We start from the raw sequence: 22143 nt of genomic DNA, 5'->3' as shown, positions 1-22143 counted from the left end.
CGTCAGGCCACATGTCACTACTCAGTCTGACTGAGCGCCTCCAGGAGAGAGGCCCAAGCAAGACGCGCCCCGAGGAGCGTCTTGCCACGTGTCAACACTGGGTCAGATTGAGGGCCTTCTGGAGAGAGGCCCTAGCAAGACACGCCCCGAGGAGCGTCTTGCCATGTGTCAACACTGGGTCTGATTGAGGGCCTTCTGGAGAGAGGCCAAGCAAGACGCGGCCTGAGGAGCGTCTTGCCACATGTCACCACTGGGTCTGACTGAGCGCCTCCAGGTGAGAGGCCCAAGCAAGACGCGCCCCGAGGAGTGTCTTGCCACATGTCAACACTGGGTCTGATTGAGGGCCTTCTGGAGAGATGCCCAAGCAAGACGCACCCCGAGGAGCGTCTTGCCACATGTCAACACTGGGTCTGACAGAGGGCCTCCAGGAGAGAAGCCCAAGCAAGACGCGCCCCGAGGAGCGTCTTGCCACATGTCAACAATGGGTCTTACTGAGGGCCTCCAGGAGAGAAGCCCAAGCAAGACGCGCCCCGAGGAGCTTCTTGCCACATGTCAGCACTCGGTCTGACTGAGCACCTCCAGGAGAGAGGCCGAAGCAAGACGCGCCCCGAGGAGCGTCTTGCCACGTGTCACCACTGGGTCTGACTGAGCGCCTCCAGGAGAGAGGCCCAAGCAAGACGAGCCCCGAGGAGCGTCTTGCCACGTGTCAACACTGGGTCTGACTGAGTGCCTCCATGAGAGAAGCCCAAGCAAGAAGCGCCCCGAGGAGCATCTTGCCACATGTCACTACTCGGTCTGACTGAGCGCCTCCAGGAGAGAGGCCCAAGCAAGACGCACCCCGAGGAGCGTCTTGCCACATGTCAACAATGGGTCTGACTGAGGGCCTCCAGGAGAGAAGCCCAAGCAAGACACGCCCCGAGGAGCGTCTTGCCACATGTCAACACTGGGTCTGACTGAGCGCCTCCAGGAGAGAGGCCCAAGCAAGACGCGCCCCGAGGTGCGTCTTGCCACATGTCAGCACTGGGTCTGACTGAGCGCCTCCAGGAGAGAGTCCCCAGCAAGACACGCCCCGATGAGCGTCTTGCCTTATGTCAGCACTCGGTCTGACTGAGCGCCTCCAGGAGAGTGGCCCAAGCAAGACGCGCCCCGAGGAGCGTCTTGCCACATGTCAACGATGGGTCTGACTGAGGGCCTCCAGGAGAGAAGCCCAATCAAGACGCGCCCCGAGGAGCGTCTTGCCACATGTCAACACTGGGTCTGACTGAGCGCCTCCAGGAGAGAGGCCCAAGCAAGACGCGCCCGGAGGAGCGTCTTGCAACATGTCAACACTGGGTCTGACGGAGGGCCTCCAGGAGAGAGGCCCTAGCAAGACGCGCCCCGAGGAGCATCTTGCCACATGTCACCTCTGGTTCTGACTGAGTGCCTCCAGGAGAGAGGCCCAAGCAAGACGCGCCCCGAGGAGTGTCTTGCCACGTGTCAACACTGGGTCTGATTGAGGGCCTTCTGGAGAGAGGCCCAAAAATGATGCGCCCCGAGGAGCGTCAGGCCACATGTCACTATTCAGTCTGACTGAGCGCCTCCAGGAGAGAGGCCCAAGCAAGACGCGCCCCGAGGAACGTCTTACCACATGTCAACACTGGGTCTGATTGAGGGCCTTCTGGAGAGAGGCCCAAGCAAGACGCGCCCCAAGGAGCGTCTTGCCACGTGTCAACACTGGGTCTGACTGAGCACCTCCAGGAGAGAGGCCCAAGCAAGATGCGCCCCGAGGAGCGTCTTGCCACATGTCACCACTGGGTCTGACTGAGCGCCTCCAGGAGAGAGGCCCAAGCAAGACGCGCCCCGAGGAGCGTCTTGCCACGTTTCACCACTGGGTCTGACTGAGCGCCTCCAGGAGAGAGGCCCAAGCAATACGAGCCCCGAGGAGCGTCTTGCCACATGTCAACACTGGGTCTGACTGAGTGCCTCCATGAGAGAAGCCCCAGCAAGACGCGCCCCGAGGAGCGTCTTGCCACATGTCAGCACTCGGTCTGACTGAGCGCCTCCAGGAGAGAGGCCCAAGCAAGACGCGCCCCGAGGAGCTTCTTGCCACATGTCACTACTCGTTCTGACTGAGCGCCTCCAGGAGAGAGGCCCAAGCAAGACGCGCCCCGAGGAGCGTCTTGCCACATGTCAACAATGGGTCTGACTGAGGGCCTCCAGGAGAGAAGCCCAAGCAAGACGCGCCCCGAGGAGCGTCTTGCCACATGTCAACACTGGGTCTGACTGAGCGCCTCCAGGAGAGAGGCCCAAGCAAGACGCGCCCCGAGGAGCGTCTTGCCACATGTCAACACTGGGTCTGACTGAGCGCCTCCAAGCGAGAGGCCCAAGCAAGACGCGCCCCGAGGATCATCTTGCCACATGTCAACACTGGGTCTGACTGAGCGCCTCCAGGAGAGAAGCCCAAGCAAGACGCGCCCCGAGGAGCGTCTTGCCACATGTCAGAACTGGGTCTGACTGAGCGCCTCCAGGAGAGAGGCCCAAGCAAGACGTGCACCGAGGAGCGTCTTGTCACATGTCAACACTGGGTCTGTCTGAGCTCCTCCAGGAGAGAAGCCCAAGCAAGACGCGCCCCGAGGAGCGTCTTGCCACATGTCAACAATGGGTCTGACTGAGGGCCTCCAGGAGAGAAGCCCAAGCAAGACGCGCCCCGAGGAGCGTCTTGACACATGTCAACACTGGGTCTGACAGAGGGCCTCCAGGAGAGAGGCGCAAGCAAGACGCGCCCGAGGAGTGTCTTGCCACATGTCACCACTGGGTCTGACTGAGCGCCTCCAGGAGAGAGGCCCAAGCAAGACGCGCCCCGAGGAGCGTCAGGCCACATGTCACTACTCAGTCTGACTGAGCGCCTCCAGGAGAGAGGCCCAAGCAAGACGCGCCCCGAGGAACGTCTTGCCACGTGTCAACACTGGGTCTGATTCAGGGCCTTCTGGAGAGAAGCCCAAGCAAGACGCGCCCCTAGGAGCGTCTTGACACATGTCAACACTGGGTCTGACAGAGGGCCTCCAGGAGAGAGGCCCAAGCAAGACGCGCCCCGAAGAATGTCTTGCCACATGACACCACTGGGTCTGACTGAGCGCCTCCAGGAGAGAGGCCCAAGCAAGACGCGCACCGAGGAGCGTCTTGCCACGTGTTAACACTGGGTCTGATTGAGGGCCTTCTGGAGAGAGGCCCAAGCAAGACGCGCCCCGAGGAGCGTCTTGCCACGTGTCAACACTGGGTCTGATTGAGGGCCTTCTGCAGAGAGGCCCAAGCAAGACGCGCCCCGAGGAGCGTCTTGCCACATGTCAACAATGGGTTTGACTGAGGGCCTCCAGGAGAGAAGCCCAAGCAAGACACGCCCCGAGGAGCGTCTTGCCACATGTCAACAATGGGTCTTACTGAGGGCCTCCAGGAGAGAGGCCAAAGCAAGACACGCCCCGAGGAGCGTCTTGCCACATGTCACCACTGGGTCTGACTGAGCGCCTCCTTGAGAGAGGCCCAAGCAAGATGATCCCCGAGGAGCGTCAGGCCACATGTCACTACTCAGTCTGACTCAGCGCCTCCAGGAGAGAGGCCCAAGCAAGACGCGCACCGAGGAGCGTCTTGCCACGTGTCAACACTGGGTCTGATTGAGGGCCTTCTGGAGAGAGGCCCAAGCAAGACGCGCCCCGAGGAGCGTCTTGCCACGTGTCAACACTGGGTCTGATTGAGGGCCTTCTGCAGATAGGCCCAAGCAAGACGCGCCCCGAGGAGCGTCTTGCCACATGTCAACAATGGGTTTGACTGAGGGCCTCCAGGAGAGAAGCCCAAGCAAGACACGCCCCGAGGAGCGTCTTGCCACATGTCAACAATGGGTCTTACTGAGGGCCTCCAGGAGAGAGGCCAAAGCAAGACACGCCCCGAGGAGCGTCTTGACACATGTCAACACTGGGTCTGACAGTGGGCCTCCAGGAGAGAGGCCCAAGCATGACGCGCCCCGAGGAGTGTCTTGCCACATGTCACCACTGGGGCTGACTGAGCGCCTCCAGGAGAGAGGCCCAAGCAAGACGCGCCCCGAGGAGCGTCAGGCCACATGTCAACACTGGGTCTGACTGAGCGCCTCCATGAGAGAGGCCCAAGCAAGACGTGCCCCGATGAGAGTCTTGCCACATGTCAACACTGGGTCTGACTGAGCGCCTCCAGGAGAGAGGCCCAAGCAACAAGCGCCCCGGGGAGAGTCTTGCCACATGTCAACACTGGGCCTGACTGAGCGCCTCCAGGAGAGAGGCCCAAGCAAGAAGCGCCCCGAGGAGCGTCTTGCCACATGTCAACAATGGGTCTGACTGAGGGCCTCCAGGAGAGAAGCCCAAGCAAGACGCGCCCCGAGGAGCGTCTTGCCACATGTCAACAATGGGTCTGACTGAGCGCCTCCAGGAGAGAGGCCCAAGTAAGACGCGCCCCGAGGAGCGTCTTGCCACATGTCAACACTGGGTCTGACTGAGCGCCTCCAGGAGAGAGGCCCAAGCAAGACGCGCCCCGAGGAGTGTCTTGCCACATGTCAACACTGGGTCTGACTGAGCGCCTCCAGGAGAGAGGCCCAAGTAAGAAGCGCCCCGAGGAGCGTCTTGCCACATGTCAACACTGGGTCTGACTGAGCGCCTCCAGGAGAGAGGCCCAAGCAAGACGCACACCGAGGAGCGTCTTGCCACATGTCAGCACTCGGTCTGACTGAGCGCCTCCAGGAGAGAGGCCCAAGCAAGACGCGCCCCTTGGAGCGTCTTGCCACATGTCAACACTGGGTCTGACAGAGGGCCTCCAGGAGAGAGGCCCAACCAAGACGCGCCCCGAGGAGCGTATTGCCACATGTCAACAATGGGTCTGACTGAGCGCCTCCAGGAGAGAGGCCCAAGCAAGACGTGCCCCGAGGAGCATCTTGCCACATGTCAACACTGGGTCTGACTGAGCGCCTCCAGGAGAGAGGCCCAAGCAAGAAGCGCCCCGAGGAGCGTCTTGCCACATGTCAACAATGGGTCTGACTGAGCGCCTCCAGGAATGAGGCCCAAGCAAGACGCGCCCCGAGGAGCGTCTTGCCACATGTCAACACTGGGTCTGACAGAGGGCCTCCAGGAGAGAGGCCCAAGCAAGACGCGCCCCGAGGAGTGTCTTGCCACATGTCAACACTGGGTCTGACTGAGCGCCTCCAGGAGAGAGGCCCAAGCAAGACACGCCCCGAGGAGCGTCTTGACACATGTCAACACTGGGTCTGACTGAGGGCCTCAATGAGAGAAGCCCAAGCAAGACGCGCCCCGAGGAGCGTCTTGCCACATGTCAACACTGGGTCTGACAGAGGGCCTCCAGGAGAGAGGCCCAAGCAATACGTGCCCCGAGGAGCGTCTTGCCACATGTCACCACTGGGTCTGACTGAGCGCCTCCAGGAGAGAGGCCCAAGTAAGACGCGCCGCGAGGAGCGTCTTGCCACATGTCACCACTGGGTCTGACTGAGCGCCTCCAGGAGAGAGGCCCAAGCAAGACGCGCCCCGAGGAGCGTCTTGCCACATGTCAACACTGGGTTTGACTGAGCGCCTCCAGGAGAGAGGCCCAAGCAAGACGTTCCCCGAGGAGCGTCTTGCCACATGTCAACACTGGGTCTGACTGAGCGCCTCCAGGAGAGAGGCCCAAGCAAGAAGCGCCCCGAGGAGCGTCTTGCCTCTTGTCAACAATGGGTCTGACTGAGGGCCTCCAGGAGAGAAGCCCAAGCAAGACGCGCCCCGAGGAGCGTCTTGCCACATGTCAACAATGGGTCTGACTGAGTGCCTCCAGGAGAGAGGCCCAAGCAAGACGCGCCCCGAGGAGCGCCTTGACACTTGTCAACACTGGGTCTGACTGAGGGCCTCCATGAGAGAGGCCCAAGCAAGACACGCCCCGAGGAGCGTCTTGCCACATGTCAACACTGGGTCTGACAGAGGGCCTCCAGGAGAGAGGCCCAAGCAAGACTCGCCCCGAGGAGTGTCTTGCCACATGTCACCACTGGGTCTGACTGAGCGCCTCTAGGAGAGAGGCCCAAGCAAAACGCGCCCCGAGGAGCGTCATGCCACATGTCACTACTCGGTTTGACTGAGCGCCTCCAGGAGAGAGGCCCAAGCAAGACGCGCCCCGAGAAGCGTCTTGCCACGTGTCAACACTGTGTCTGATTGAGGGCCTCCAGGAGAGAGGCCCAAGGAAGACGTGCCCCGAGGAGCGTCTTGCCACATGTCAACACTGGGTCCGACAGAGGACCTCCAGGAGAGAGGCCCAAGCAAGACACGCCCCGAGGAGCGTCTTGCCACATGTCAGCACTCGGTCTGACTGAGCGCCTCCAGGAGAGAGGCCCAAGCAAGATGCGCCCCGAGGAGCGTCTTGCCACATGTCAACACTGGGTCTGACTGAGCGCCTCCAGGAGAGAGGCCCAAGTAAGACGCGCCCCGAGGAGCGTCTTGCCACATGTCAACACTGGGTCTGACTGAGCGCCTCCAGGAGAGAGGCCCAAGCAAGACGAGCCCCGAGGAGCGTCTTGCCACGTGTCAACACTGGGTCTGATTGAGGGCCTCCAGGAGAGAGGCCCAAGCAAGACGTGCCCCGAGGAGCGTCTTGCCACATGTCACCACTGGGTCTGACTGAGCGGCTCCAGGAGAGAGGCCCAAGCAAGACGCGCCCCGAGGAGCGTCTTGCCACATGTCAGCACTGGGTCTGACTGAGAGCCTCCAGGAGAGAGGCCCAAGCAAGACGCGCCCCGAGGAGCGTCTTGCCACATGTCAACACTGGGTCTGACTGAGCGCCTCCAGGAGAGAGGCCCAAGTAAGACGCGCCCCGAGGAGCGTCTTGCCACATGTCAACACTGGGTCTGACTGAGCGCCTCCAGGAGAGAGGCCCAAGCAAGACGCGCCCCGAGGAGCGTCTTGACACTTGTCAACACTGGGTCTGACTGAGGGCCTCCATGAGAGAGGCCCAAGCAAGACGCGCCCAGAGAAGCGTCTTGCTATATGTCAACACTGGGTCTGACAGAGGGCCTCCAGGAGAGAGGCCCAAGCAAGACGCGCCCCGAGGAGTGTCTTGCCACATGTCACCACTGGGTCTGACTGAGCGCCTCTAGGAGAGAGGCCCAAGCAAGATGCGCCCCGAGGAGCGTCATGCCACATGTCACTACTCGGTCTGACTGAGCGCCTCCAGGAGAGCGGCCCAAGCAAGACGCGCACCGAGGAGCGTCTTGCCACATGTCAACACTGGGTCTGACAGAGGGCCTCCAGGAGAGAGGCCCAACCAAGACGCGCCCCGAGGAGCGTCTTGCCACATGTCAACACTGGGTCTGACTGAGCGCCTCCAGGAGAGAGGCCCAAGCAAGACGTGCCCCGAGGAGCATCTTGCCACATGTCAACACTGGGTCTGACTGAGTGCCTCCAGGAGAGAGGCCCAAGCAAGAAGCGCCCCGAGGAGGACCTTGCCACATGTCAACAATGGGTCTGTCTGAGGGCCTCCAGGAGAGAAGCCCAAGCAAGACGCGCCCCGAGGAGGAGTCTTGCCACATGTCAACAATGGGTCTGACTGAGCGCCTCCAGGAATGAGGCCCAAGCAAGACGCGCCCCGAGGAGCGTCTTGACACTTGTCAACACTGGGTCTGACTGAGGGCCTCCATGAGAGAGGCCCAAGCAAGACGTGCCCCGAGGAGCGTCTTGCCACATGTCTACACTGGGTCTGACAGAGGGCCTCCAGGAGAGAGGCCCAAGCAAGACGCGCCCCGAGGAGTGTCTTGCCACATGTCAACACTGGGTCTGACTGAGCGCCTCCAGGAGAGAGGCCCAAGCAAGACACGCCCCGAGGAGCGTCTTGACACATGTCAACACTGGGTCTGACTGAGGGCCTCAATGAGAGAAGCCCAAGCAAGACGCGCCCCGAGGAGCGTCTTGCCACATGTCAACACTGGGTCTGACAGAGGGCCTCCAGGAGAGAGGCCCAAGCAATACGTGCCCCGAGGAGCGTCTTGCCATATGTCACCACTGGGTCTGACTGAGCGCTTCCAGGAGAGAGCCCCAAGTATGACGCGCCGCGAGGAGCGTCTTGCCACATGTCACCACTGGGTCTGACTGAGCGCCTCCAGGAGAGAGGCCCAAGCAAGACGCGCCCCGAGGAGCGTCTTGCCACATGTCAACACTGGGTTTGACTGAGCGCCTCCAGGAAAGAGGCCGAAGCAAGACGTGCCCCGAGGAGCGTCTTGCCACATGTCAACACTGGGTCTGACTGAGTGCCTCCAGGAGAGAGGCCCAAGCAAGAAGCGCCCCGAGGAGCGTCTTGCCTCTTGTCAACAATGGGTCTGACTGAGGGCCTCCAGGAGAGAAGCCCAAGCAAGACGCGCCCCGAGGAGCGTCTTGCCACATGTCAACACTGGGTCTGACAGAGGGCCTCCAGGAGAGAGGCCCAAGCAATACGTGCCCCGAGGAGCGTCTTGCCATATGTCACCACTGGGTCTGACTGAGCGCTTCCAGGAGAGAGCCCCAAGTATGACGCGCCGCGAGGAGCGTCTTGCCACATGTCACCACTGGGTCTGACTGAGCGCCTCCAGGAGAGAGGCCCAAGCAAGACGCGCCCCGAGGAGCGTCTTGCCACATGTCAACACTGGGTTTGACTGAGCGCCTCCAGGAAAGAGGCCCAAGCAAGACGTGCCCCGAGGAGCGTCTTGCCACATGTCAACACTGGGTCTGACTGAGTGCCTCCAGGAGAGAGGCCCAAGCAAGAAGCGCCCCGAGGAGCGTCTTGCCTCTTGTCAACAATGGGTCTGACTGAGGGCCTCCAGGAGAGAAGCCCAAGCAAGACGCGCCCCGAGGAGCGTCTTGCCACATGTCAACAATGGGTCTGACTGAGTGCCTCCAGGAGAGAGGCCCAAGCAAGACGCGCCCCGAGGAGCGTCTTGACACTTGTCAACACTGGGTCTGACTGAGGGCCTCCATGAGAGAGGCCCAAGCAAGACACGCCCCGAGGAGCGTCTTGCCACATGTCAACACTGGGTCTGACAGAGGGCCTCCAGGAGAGAGGCCCAAGCAAGACTCGCCCCGAGGAGTGTCTTGCCACATGTCACCACTGGGTCTGACTGAGCGCCTCTAGGAGAGAGGCCCAAGCAAGACGCGCCCCGAGGAGCGTCATGTCACTACTCGGTTTGACTGAGCGCCTCCAGGAGAGAGGCCCAAGCAAGACGCGCCCCGAGGAGCGTCTTGCCACGTGTCAACACTGGGTCTGATTGAGCGCCTCTAGGAGAGAGGCCCAAGCAAGACGCGCCCCGAGGAGCGTCATGTCACTACTCGGTTTGACTGAGCGCCTCCAGGAGAGAGGCCCAAGCAGGACGCGCCCCGAGGAGCGTCTTGCCACATGTCAACACTGGGTCTGACAGAGGGCCTCCAGGAGAGAGGCCCAAGCAAGACGCGCCCCGAGGAGCGTCTTGCCACATGTCAGCACTCGGTCTGACTGAGCGCCTCCAGGAGAGAGGCCCAAGTAAGACGCGCCCCGAGGAGCGTCGTGCCACGTGTCAACACTGGGTCTGACTGAGCGCCTCCAGGAGAGAGGCCCAAGTAAGACGCGCCCCGAGGAGCGTCTTGCCACATGTCAGCACTCGGTCTGACTGAGCGCCTCCAGGAGAGAGGCCCAAGCAAGACGCGCCCCGAGGAGCGTCTTGCCACATGTCACCACTGGGTCTGACTGAGAGCCTCCAGGAGAGAGGCCCAAGCAAGACGCGCCCCGAAGAGCGTCTTGCCACATGTCAACACTGGGTCTGACTGAGCGCCTCCAGGAGAGAGGCCCAAGTAAGACGCGCCCCGAGGAGCGTCTTGCCACATGTCAACACTGGGTCTGACTGAGCGCCTCCAGGAGAGAGGCCCAAGCAAGACGCGCCCCGAGGAGCGTCTTGACACTTGTCAACACTGGGTATGACTGAGGGCCTCCATGAGAGAGGCCCAAGCAAGACGCGCCCAGAGAAGCGTCTTGCTACATGTCAACACTGGGTCTGACAGAGGGCCTCCAGGAGAGAGGCCCAAGCAAGACGCGCTCCGAGGAGTGTCTTGCCACATGTCACCACTGGGTCTGACTGAGCGCCTCTAGGAGAGAGGCCCAAGCAAGACGCGCCCCGAGGAGCGTCATGCCTCATGTCACTACTCGGTCTGAATGAGCGCCTCCAGGAGAGAGGCCCAAGCAAGACGCGCCCCGAGGAGTGTCTTGACACTTGTTAACACTGGGTCTGACTGAGGGCCTCCATGAGAGAAGCCCAAGCAAGACGTGCCCCGAGGAGTGTCTTGCCACATGTCAACACTGGGTCTGACAGAGGGCCTCCAGGAGAGAGGCCCAAGCAATATGCGCCCCGAGGAGCGTCTTGCCATATGTCACCACTGGGTCTGACTGAGCGCCTCCAGGAGAGAGGCCCAAGCAAGACACGCCCCGAGGAGCGTCTTGCCACATGTCAGCACTCGGTCTGACTGAGCGCCTCCAGGAGAGAGAGCCAAGCAAGACGCGCCCCTAGGAGCGTCTTGCCACATGTCAACACTGGGTCTAACAGAGGGCCTCCAGGAGAGAGGCCCAAGCAAGACGCGCCCCGAGGAGTGTCTTGCCACATGTCAACACTGGGTCTGACAGAGGGCCTCCAGGAGAGAGGCCCAAGCAAGACGCGCCCCGAGGAGCGTCTTGACACTTGTCAACACTGGGTATGACTGAGGGCCTCCATGAGAGAGGCCCAAGCAAGACGCGCCCAGAGAAGCATCTTGCTACATGTCAACACTGGGTCTGACAGAGGGCCTCCAGGAGAGAGGCCCAAGCAAGACGCGCCCCGAGGAGTGTCTTGCCACATGTCACCACTGGGTCTGACTGAGCGCCTCTAGGAGAGAGGCCCAAGCAAGACGCGCCCCGAGGAGCGTCATGCCTCATGTCACTACTCGGTCTGAATGAGCGCCTCCAGGAGAGAGGCCCAAGCAAGACGCGCCCCGAGGAGTGTCTTGACACTTGTTAACACTGGGTCTGACTGAGGGCCTCCATGAGAGAAGCCCAAGCAAGACGTGCCCCGAGGAGCGTCTTGCCACATGTCAACACTGGGTCTAACAGAGGGCCTCCAGGAGAGAGGCCCAAGCAATATGCGCCCCGAGGAGCGTCTTGCCATATGTCACCACTGGGTCTGACTGAGCGCCTCCAGGAGAGAGGCCCAAGCAAGACACGCCCCGAGGAGCGTCTTGCCACATGTCAGCACTCGGTCTGACTGAGCGCCTCCAGGAGAGAGAGCCAAGCAAGACGCGCCCCTAGGAGCGTCTTGCCACATGTCAACACTGGGTCTAACAGAGGGCCTCCAGGAGAGAGGCCCAAGCAAGACGCGCCCCGAGGAGTGTCTTGCCACATGTCAACACTGGGTCTGACAGAGGGCCTCCAGGAGAGAGGCCCAAGCAATACGCGCCCTGAGGAGCGTCTTGCCATATGTCACCACTGGGTCTGACTGAGCGCCTCCAGGAGAGAGGCCCAAGCAAGACGCGCCCCGAGGAGCGTCTTGCCAAATGTCAACACTGGGTCTGACTGAGCGCCTCCAGGAGAGAGGCCCAAGCAAGAAGCGCCCCGAGGAGCGTCTTGCCACATGTCAACAATGGGTCTGACTGAGCGCCTCCAGGAGAGAGGCCCAAGAAAGACGTGCCCCGAGGAGCGTCTTGACACTTGTCAACACTGGGTCTGACTGAGGGCCTCCAGGAGAGAAGCCCAAGCAAGACGCGCCCCGAGGAGTGTCTTGCCACATGGCAACACTGGGTCTGACAGAGGGCCTCCAGGAGAGAGGCCCACGCAACACGCGCCCGGAGGAGCATCTTGCCATATGTCACCACTGGGTCTGACTGAGCGCCTCCAGGAGAGAGGCCCAAGCAAGACGCGCACCGAGGAGCGTCTTGCCACATGTCAGCACTCGGTCTGACTGAGCGCCTCCAGGAGAGAGGCCCAAGCAAGACGTGCCCCGAGGAGCGTCTTGACACTTGTCAACACTGAGTCTGACTGAGGGCCTCCAGGAGAGAAGCCCAAGCAAGACGTGCCCCGAGGAGCGTCTTGCCACATGTCAACAATGGGTCTGACTGAGCGCCTCCAGGAGAGAGGCCCAAGCAAGACGCGCACCGAGAAGCGTCAGGCCACATGTCACTACTCAGTCTGACTGAGCGCCTCCAGGAGAGAGGCCCAAGCAATACGCGCCCCGAGGAACGTCTTGCCACGTGTCAACACTGGGTCTGACAGAGCGCCTCCAGGAGAGAGGCCCAAGCAAGACGCGCCCCGAGGAGCGTCTTGCCACATGTCAACACTGGGTCTGACAGAGCGCCTCCAGGAGAGAGGCCCAAGCAAGACGCGCCCCGAGGAGTGTCTTGCCACATGTCAACACTGGGTCTGACTGAGCGCCTCCAGGAGAGAGGCCCAAGCAAGACACGCCCCGAGGAGCGTCTTGACACATGTCAACACTGGGTCTGACTGAGGGCCTCAATGAGAGAAGCCCAAGCAAGACGCGCCCCGAGGAGCGTCTTGCCACATGTCAACACTGGGTCTGACAGAGGGCCTCCAGGAGAGAGGCCCAAGCAATACGTGCCCCGAGGAGCGTCTTGCCACATGTCACCACTGGGTCTGACTGAGCGCCTCCAGGAGAGAGGCCCAAGTAAAACGCGCCCCGAGGAGCGTCTTGACACATGTCACCACTGGGTCTGACTGAGCGCCTCCAGGAGAGAGGCCCAAGTAGGACATGCCCCGAGGAGCGTCTTGCCACATGTCAACACTGGGTCTGACTGAGCGCCTCCAGGAGAGAGGCCCAAGCAATATGCGCCCCGAGGAGCGTCTTGCCATATGTCACCACTGGGTCTGACTGAGCGCCTCCAGGAGAGAGGCCCAAGCAAGACACGCCCCGAGGAGCGTCTTGCCACATGTCAAAACTGGGTCTAACAGAGGGCCTCCAGGAGAGAGGCCCAAGCAAGACGCGCCCCGAGGAGTGTCTTGCCACATGTCAACACTGGGTCTGACAGAGGGCCTCCAGGAGAGAGGCCCAAGCAATACGCGCCCTGAGGAGCGTCTTGCCATATGTCACCACTGGGTCTGACTGAGCGCCTCCAGGAGAGAGGCCCAAGCAAGACGCGCACCGAGGAGCGTCTTGCCACATGTCAGCACTCGGTCTGACTGAGCGCCTCCAGGAGAGAGGCCCAAGCAAGACGTGCCCCGAGGAGCGTCTTGACACTTGTCAACACTGAGTCTGACTGAGGGCCTCCAGGAGAGAAGCCCAAGCAAGACGTGCCCCGAGGAGCGTCTTGCCACATGTCAACAATGGGTCTGACTGAGCGCCTCCAGGAGAGAGGCCCAAGCAAGACGCGCACCGAGAAGCGTCAGGCCACATGTCACTACTCAGTCTGACTGAGCGCCTCCAGGAGAGAGGCCCAAGCAATACGCGCCCCGAGGAACGTCTTGCCACGTGTCAACACTGGGTCTGACAGAGCGCCTCCAGGAGAGAGGCCCAAGCAAGACGCGCCCCGAGGAGCGTCTTGCCACATGTCAACACTGGGTCTGACAGAGCGCCTCCAGGAGAGAGGCCCAAGCAAGACGCGCCCCGAGGAGTGTCTTGCCACATGTCAACACTGGGTCTGACTGAGCGCCTCCAGGAGAGAGGCCCAAGCAAGACACGCCCCGAGGAGCGTCTTGACACATGTCAACACTGGGTCTGACTGAGGGCCTCAATGAGAGAAGCCCAAGCAAGACGCGCCCCGAGGAGCGTCTTGCCACATGTCAACACTGGGTCTGACAGAGGGCCTCCAGGAGAGAGGCCCAAGCAATACGTGCCCCGAGGAGCGTCTTGCCACATGTCACCACTGGGTCTGACTGAGCGCCTCCAGGAGAGAGGCCCAAGTAAAACGCGCCCCGAGGAGCGTCTTGACACATGTCACCACTGGGTCTGACTGAGCGCCTCCAGGAGAGAGGCCCAAGTAGGACATGCCCCGAGGAGCGTCTTGCCACATGTCAACACTGGGTCTGACTGAGCGCCTCCAGGAGAGAGGCCAAAGCAATATGCGCCCCGAGGAGCGTCTTGCCATATGTCACCACTGGGTCTGACTGAGCGCCTCCAGGAGAGAGGCCCAAGCAAGACACGCCCCGAGGAGCGTCTTGCCACATGTCAAAACTGGGTCTAACAGAGGGCCTCCAGGAGAGAGGCCCAAGCAAGACGCGCCCCGAGGAGTGTCTTGCCACATGTCAACACTGGGTCTGACAGAGGGCCTCCAGGAGAGAGGCCCAAGCAATACGCGCCCTGAGGAGCGTCTTGCCATATGTCACCACTGGGTCTGACTGAGCGCCTCCAGGAGAGAGGCCCAAGCAAGACGCGCCCCGAGGAGCGTCTTGCCAAATGTCAACACTGGGTCTGACTGAGCGCCTCCAGGAGAAAGGCCCAAGCAAGAAGCGCCCCGAGGAGCGTCTTGCCACATGTCAACAATGGGTCTGACTGAGCGCCTCCAGGAGAGAGGCCCAAGAAAGACGTGCTCCGAGGAGCGTCTTGACACTTGTCAACACTGGGTCTGAATGAGGGCCTCCAGGAGAGAAGCCCAAGCAAGACGCGCCCCGAGGAGTGTCTTGCCACATGTCAACACTGGGTCTGACAGATGGCCTCCAGGAGAGAGGCCCACGCAACACGCGCCCCGAGGAGCGTCTTGCCATACGTCACCACTGGGTCTGACTGAGCGCCTCCAGGAGAGAGGCCCAAGAAAGACGTGCCCCGAGGAGCGTCTTGCCACATGTCAGCACTCGGTCTGACTGAGCGCCTCCAGGAGAGAGGCCCAAGCAAGACGTGCCCTGAGGAGCGTCTTGACACTTGTCAACACTGGGTCTGACTGAGGGCCTCCAGGAGAGAAGCCCAAGCAAGACGTGCCCCGAGGAGTGTCTTGCCACATGTCAACACTGGGTCTGACAGAGGGCCTCCAGGAGAGAGGCCCAAGCAATATGCGCCCCGAGGAGCGTCATGCCATATGTCACCACTGGGTCTGACTGAGCGCCTCCAGGAGAGAGGCCCAAGCAAGACACGCCCCGAGGAGCGTCTTGCCACATGTCAGCACTCGGTCTGACTGAGCGCCTCCAGGAGAGAGAGCCAAGCAAGACGCGCCCCTAGGAGCGTCTTGCCACATGTCAACACTGGGTCTAACAGAGGGCCTCCAGGAGAGAGGCCCAAGCAAGACACGCCCCGAGGAGTGTCTTGCCACATGTCAACACTGGGTCTGACAGAGGGCCTCCAGGAGAGAGGCCCAAGCAATACGCGCCCTGAGGAGCGTCTTGCCATATGTCACCACTGGGTCTGACTGAGCGCCTCCAGGAGAGAGTCCCAAGCAAGACGCGCCCCGAGGAGCGTCTTGCCAAATGTCAACACTGGGTTTGACTGAGCGCCTCCAGGAGAGAGGCCCAAGCAAGAAGCGCCCCGAGGAGCGTCTTGCCACATGTCAACAATGGGTCTGACTGAGCGCCTCCAGGAGAGAGGCCCAAGAAAGACGTGCCCCGAGGAGCGTCTTGACACTTGTCAACACTGGGTCTGACTGAGGGCCTCCAGGAGAGAAGCCCAAGCAAGACGCGCCCCGAGGAGTGTCTTGCCACATGGCAACACTGGGTCTGACAGAGGGCCTCCAGGAGAGAGGCCCACGCAACACGCGCCCCGAGGAGCGTCTTGCCATATGTCACCACTGGGTCTGACTGAGCGCCTCCAGGAGAGAGGCCCAAGCAAGACGCGCACCGAGGAGCGTCTTGCCACATGTCAGCACTCGGTCTGACTGAGCGCCTCCAGGAGAGAGGCCCAAGCAAGACGTGCCCCGAGGAGCGTCTTGACACTTGTCAACACTGGGTCTGACTGAGGGCCTCCAGGAGAGAAGCCCAAGCAAGACGTGCCCCGAGGAGCGTCTTGCCACATGTCAACACTGGGTCTGACTGAGCGCCTCCAGGAGAGAAGCCCAAGCAAGACGCGCCCCGAGGAGCGTCTTGCCACATGTCAACAATGGGTCTGACTGAGCGCCTCCAGGAATGAGGCCCAGGCAAGACGCGCCCCGAGGAGCGTCTTGACACTTGTCAACACTGGGTCTGACTGAGGGCCTCCATGAGAGAGGCCCAAGCAAGATGCGCCCCGAGGAGCGTCTTGCCACATGTCAACACTGGGTCTGACAGAGCGCCTCCAGGAGAGAGGCCCAAGCAAGACGCGCCCCGAGGAGTGTCTTGCCACATGTCAACACTGGGTCTGACAGAGGGCCTCCAGGAGAGAGGCCCAAGCAATACGCGCCCTGAGGAGCGTCTTGCCATATGTCACCACTGGGTCTGACTGAGCGCCTCCAGGAGAGAGGCCCAAGCAAGACGCGCCCCGAGGAGCGTCTTGCCAAATGTCAACACTGGGTCTGACTGAGCGCCTCCAGGAGAAAGGCCCAAGCAAGAAGCGCCCCGAGGAGCGTCTTGCCACATGTCAACAATGGGTCTGACTGAGCGCCTCCAGGAGAGAGGCCCAAGAAAGACGTGCTCCGAGGAGCGTCTTGACACTTGTCAACACTGGGTCTGAATGAGGGACTCCAGGAGAGAAGCCCAAGCAAGACGCGCCCCGAGGAGTGTCTTGCCACATGTCAACACTGGGTCTGACAGATGGCCTCCAGGAGAGAGGCCCACGCAACACGCGCCCCGAGGAGCGTCTTGCCATACGTCACCACTGGGTCTGACTGAGCGCCTCCAGGAGAGAGGCCCAAGAAAGACGTGCCCCGAGGAGCGTCTTGCCACATGTCAGCACTCGGTCTGACTGAGCGCCTCCAGGAGAGAGGCCCAAGCAAGACGTGCCCTGAGGAGCGTCTTGACACTTGTCAACACTGGGTCTGACTGAGGGCCTCCAGGAGAGAAGCCCAAGCAAGACGTGCCCCGAGGAGCGTCTTGCCACATGTCACCACTGGGTCTGACTGAGCGCCTCTAGGAGAGTGGCCCAAGCAAGACGTGCCCTGAGGAGTGTCTTGCCACATGGCAACACTGGGTCTGACAGAGGGCCTCCAGGAGAGAGGCCCACGCAACACGCGCCCCGAGGAGCGTCTTGCCATATGTCACCACTGGGTCTGACTGAGCGCCTCCAGGAGAGAGGCCCAAGCAAGACGTGCCCCGAGGAGCGTCTTGACACTTGTCAACACTGGGTCTGACTGAGGGCCTCCAGGAGAGAAGCCCAAGCAAGACGTGCCCCGAGGAGCGTCTTGCCACATGTCACCACTGGGTCTGACTGAGCGCCTCTAGGAGAGAGGCCCAAGCAAGACGCGCCCCGAGGAGCGTCATGCCTCATGTCACTACTCGGTCTGACTGAGCGCCTCCAGGAGAGAGGCCCAAGCAAGACGCGCCCCGAGGAGTGTCTTGACACTTGTTAACACTGGGTCTGACTGAGGGCCTCCATGAGAGAAGCCCAAGCAAGACGTGCCCCGAGGAGTGTCTTGCCACATGTCAACACTGGGTCTGACAGAGGGCCTCCAGGAGAGAGGCCCAAGCAATATGCGCCCCGAGGAGCGTCATGCCATATGTCACCACTGGGTCTGACTGAGCGCCTCCAGGAGAGAGGCCCAAGCAAGACACGCCCCGAGGAGCGTCTTGCCACATGTCAGCACTCGGTCTGACTGAGCGCCTCCAGGAGAGAGAGCCAAGCAAGACGCGCCCCTAGGAGCGTCTTGCCATATGTCACCACTGGGTCTGACTGAGCGCCTCCAGGAGAGAGTCCCAAGCAAGACGCGCCCCGAGGAGCGTCTTGCCAAATGTCAACACTGGGTCTGACTGAGCGCCTCCAGGAGAGAGGCCCAAGCAAGAAGCGCCCCGAGGAGCGTCTTGCCACATGTCAACAATGGGTCTGACTGAGCGCCTCCAGGAGAGAGGCCCAAGAAAGACGTGCCCCGAGGAGCGTCTTGACACTTGTCAACACTGGGTCTGACTGAGGGCCTCCAGGAGAGAAGCCCAAGCAAGACGCGCCCCGAGGAGTGTCTTGCCACATGGCAACACTGGGTCTGACAGAGGGCCTCCAGGAGAGAGGCCCACGCAACACGCGCCCCGAGGAGCGTCTTGCCATATGTCACCACTGGGTCTGACTGAGCGCCTCCAGGAGAGAGGCCCAAGCAAGACGCGCACCGAGGAGCGTCTTGCCACATGTCAGCACTCGGTCTGACTGAGCGCCTCCAGGAGAGAGGCCCAAGCAAGACGTGCCCCGAGGAGCGTCTTGACACTTGTCAACAATGGGTCTGACTGAGCGCCTCCAGGAATGAGGCCCAGGCAAGACGCGCCCCGAGGAGCGTCTTGACACTTGTCAACACTGGGTCTGACTGAGGGCCTCCATGAGAGAGGCCCAAGCAAGATGCGCCCCGAGGAGCGTCTTGCCACATGTCAACACTGGGTCTGACTGAGCGCCTCCAGGAGAGAGGCCCAAGCAAGACGCGCACCGAGGAGCGTCTTGCCACATGTCAGCACTCGGTCTGACTGAGCGCCTCCAGGAGAGAGGCCCAAGCAAGACGTGCCCCGAGGAGCGTCTTGACACTTGTCAACAATGGGTCTGACTGAGCGCCTCCAGGAATGAGGCCCAAGCAAGATGCGCCCCGAGGAGCGTCTTGCCACATGTCAACACTGGGTCTGACAGAGCGCCTCCAGGAGAGAGGCCCAAGCAAGACGCGCCCCGAGGAGTGTCTTGCCACATGTCAACACTGGGTCTGACTGAGCGCCTCCAGGAGAGAGGCCCAAGCAAGACACGCCCCGAGGAGCGTCTTGACACATGTCAACACTGGGTCTGACTGAGGGCCTCAATGAGAGAAGCCCAAGCAAGACGCGCCCCGAGGAGCGTCTTGCCACATGTCAACACTGGGTCTGACAGAGGGCCTCCAGGAGAGAGGCCCAAGCAATACGTGCCCCGAGGAGCGTCTTGCCACATGTCACCACTGGGTCTGACTGAGCGCCTCCAGGAGAGAGGCCCAAGCAAGACATGCCCCGAGGAGCGTCTTGCCACATGTCAACACTGGGTCTGACTGAGCGCCTCCAGGAGAGAGGCCCAAGCAATATGCGCCCCGAGGAGCGTCTTGCCATATGTCACCACTGGGTCTGACTGAGCGCCTCCAAGAGAGAGGCCCAAGCAAGACACGCCCCGAGGAGTGTCTTGCCACATGTCAACACTGGGTCTGACAGAGGGCCTCCAGGAGAGAGGCCCAAGCAATACGCGCCCTGAGGAGCGTCTTGCCATATGTCACCACTGGGTCTGACTGAGCGCCTCCAGGAGAGAGGCCCAAGCAAGACGCGCCCCGAGGAGCGTCTTGCCAAATGTCAACACTGGGTCTGACTGAGCGCCTCCAGGAGAGAGGCCCAAGCAAGAAGCGCCCCGAGGAGCGTCTTGCCACATGTCAACAATGGGTCTGACTGAGCGCCTCCAGGAGAGAGGCCCAAGAAAGACGTGCCCCGAGGAGCGTCTTGACACTTGTCAACACTGGGTCTGAATGAGGGCCTCCAGGAGAGAAGCCCAAGCAAGACGCGCCCCAAGGAGTGTCTTGCCACATGTCAACACTGGGTCTGACAGATGGCCTCCAGGAGAGAGGCCCACGCAACACGCGCCCCGAGGAGCGTCTTGCCATACGTCACCACTGGGTCTGACTGAGCGCCTCCAGGAGAGAGGCCCAAGCAAGACGCGCACCGAGGAGCGTCTTGCCACATGTCCGCACTCGGTCTGACTGAGCGCCTCCAGGAGAGAGGCCCAAGCAAGACGTGCCCCGAGGAGCGTCTTGACACTTGTCAACACTGGGTCTGACTGAGGGCCTCCAGGAGAGAAGCCCAAGCAAGACGTGCCCCGAGGAGCGTCTTGCCATATGTCAACACTGGGTCTGACTGAGCGCCTCCAGGAGAGAAGCCCAAGCAAGACGCGCCCCGAGGAGCGTCTTGCCACAAGTCAACAATGGGTCTGACTGAGCGCCTCCAGGAATGAGGCCCAAGCAAGACGTGCCCCGAGGAGCGTCTTGACACTTGTCAACACTGGGTCTGACTGAGGGCCTCCATGCGAGAGGCCCAAGCAAGACGCGCCCCGAGGAGCGTCTTGCCACATGTCAACACTGGGTCTGACAGAGCGCCTCCAGGAGAGAGGCCCAAGCAAGACGCGCCCCGAGGAGTGTCTTGCCACATGTCAACACTGGGTCTGACTGAGCGCCTCCAGGAGAGAGGCCCAAGCAAGACACGCCCCGAGGAGCGTCTTGACACATGTCAACACTGGGTCTGACTGAGGGCCTCAATGAGAGAAGCCCAAGCAAGACGCGCCCCGAGGAGCGTCTTGCCACATGTCAACTCTGGGTCTGACAGAGGGCCTCCAGGAGAGAGGCCCAAGCAATACGTGCCCCGAGGAGCGTCTTGCCACATGTCACCACTGGGTCTGACTGAGCGCCTCCAGGAGAGAGGCCCAAGTAAGACGCGCCCCGAGGAGCGTCTTGCCACATGTCACCACTGGGTCTGACTGAGCGCCTCCAGGAGAGAGGCCCAAGCAAGACATGCCCCGAGGAGCGTCTTGCCACATGTCAACACTGGGTCTGACTGAGCGCCTCCAGGAGAGAGGCCCAAGCAAGACGTGCCCCGAGGAGCGTCTTGCCATATGTCAACACTGGGTCTGACTGAGCGCCTCCAGGAGAGAGGCCCAAGCAAGAAGCGCCCCGAGGAGCGTCTTGCCTCTTGTCAACAATGGGTCTGACTGAGTGCCTCCAGGAGAGAGGCCCAAGCAAGACGCGCCCCGAGGAGCGTCTTGACACTTGTCAACACTGGGTCTGACTGAGGGCCTCCATGAGAGAGGCCCAAGCAAGACATGCCCCGAGGAGCGTCTTGCCACATGTCAACACTGGGTCTGACAGAGGTCCTCCAGGAGAGAGGTCCAAGCAAGACTCGCCCCGAGGAGTGTCTAGCCACATGTCACCACTGGGTCTGACTGAGCGCCTCTAGGAGAGAGGCCCAAGCAAGACGCGCCCCGAGGAGCGTCATGCCACATGTCACTACTCGGTTTGACTGAGCGCCTCCAGGAGAGAGGCCCAAGCAAGACGCGCCCCGAGGAGCGTCTTGCCACGTGTCAACATTGTGTCTGATTGAGGGCCTCCAGGAGAGAGGCCCAAGCAAGACGCACCCCGAGGAGCGTCTTGCCACATGTCAACACTGGGTCTGACAGAGGGCCTCCAGGAGAGAGGCCCAAGCAAGACGCGCCCCGAGGAGCGTATTACCACATGTCAGCACTCGGTCTGACTGAGCGCCTCCAGGAGAGAGGCCCAAGCAAGACGCGCCCCGAGGAGCGTCTTGCCACATGTCAACACTGGGTCGGACTGAGCGCCTCCAGGAGAGAGGCCCAAGTAAGACGCGCCCCGAGGAGCGTCTTGCCACATGTCAACACTGGGTCTGACTGAGCGCCTCCAGGAGAGAGGCCCAAGCAAGACGCGCCCCGAGGAGCGTCTTGCCACGTGTCAACACTGGGTCTGATTGAGGGCCTCCAGGAGAGAGGCCCAAGCAAGACGTGCCCCGAGGAGCGTCTTGCCACATGTGACCACTGGGTCTGACTGAGCGCCTCCAGGAGAGAGGCCCAAGCAAGACGCGCCCCGAGGAGCGTCTTGCCACATGTCAGCACTCGGTCTCACTGAGCGCCTCCAGGAGAGACGCCCAAGCAAGACGTGCCCCGAGGAGCGTCTTGTCACATGTCACCACTGGGTCTGACTGAGAGCCTCCAGGAGAGAGGCCCAAGCAAGACGCGCCCCGAGGAGCGTCTTGCCACATGTCAACACTGGGTCTGACTGAGCGCCTCCAGGAGAGAGGCCCAAGTAAGACGCGCCCCGAGGAGCGTCTTGCCACATGTCAACACTGGGTCTGACTGAGCGCCTCCAGGAGAGAGGCCCAAGCAAGACGCGCCCCGAGAAGCGTCTTGACACTTGTCAACACTGGGTCTGACTGAGGGCCTCCATGAGAGAGGCCCAAGCAAGACGCGCCCAGAGAAGCGTCGTGCTACATGTCAACACTGGGTCTGACAGAGGGCCTCCAGGAGAGAGGCCCAAGCAAGACGCGCCCCGAGGAGTGTCTTGCCACATGTCACCACTGGGTCTGACTGAGCTCCTCTAGGAGAGAGGACCAAGC

This window comes from Nothobranchius furzeri, chromosome 3 (assembly GCF_043380555.1).
Source record: "Nothobranchius furzeri strain GRZ-AD chromosome 3, NfurGRZ-RIMD1, whole genome shotgun sequence".
NCBI classification, from domain to species: Eukaryota; Metazoa; Chordata; class Actinopteri; order Cyprinodontiformes; family Nothobranchiidae; genus Nothobranchius; species Nothobranchius furzeri.
This window is presented reverse-complemented; position numbering follows the sequence as displayed.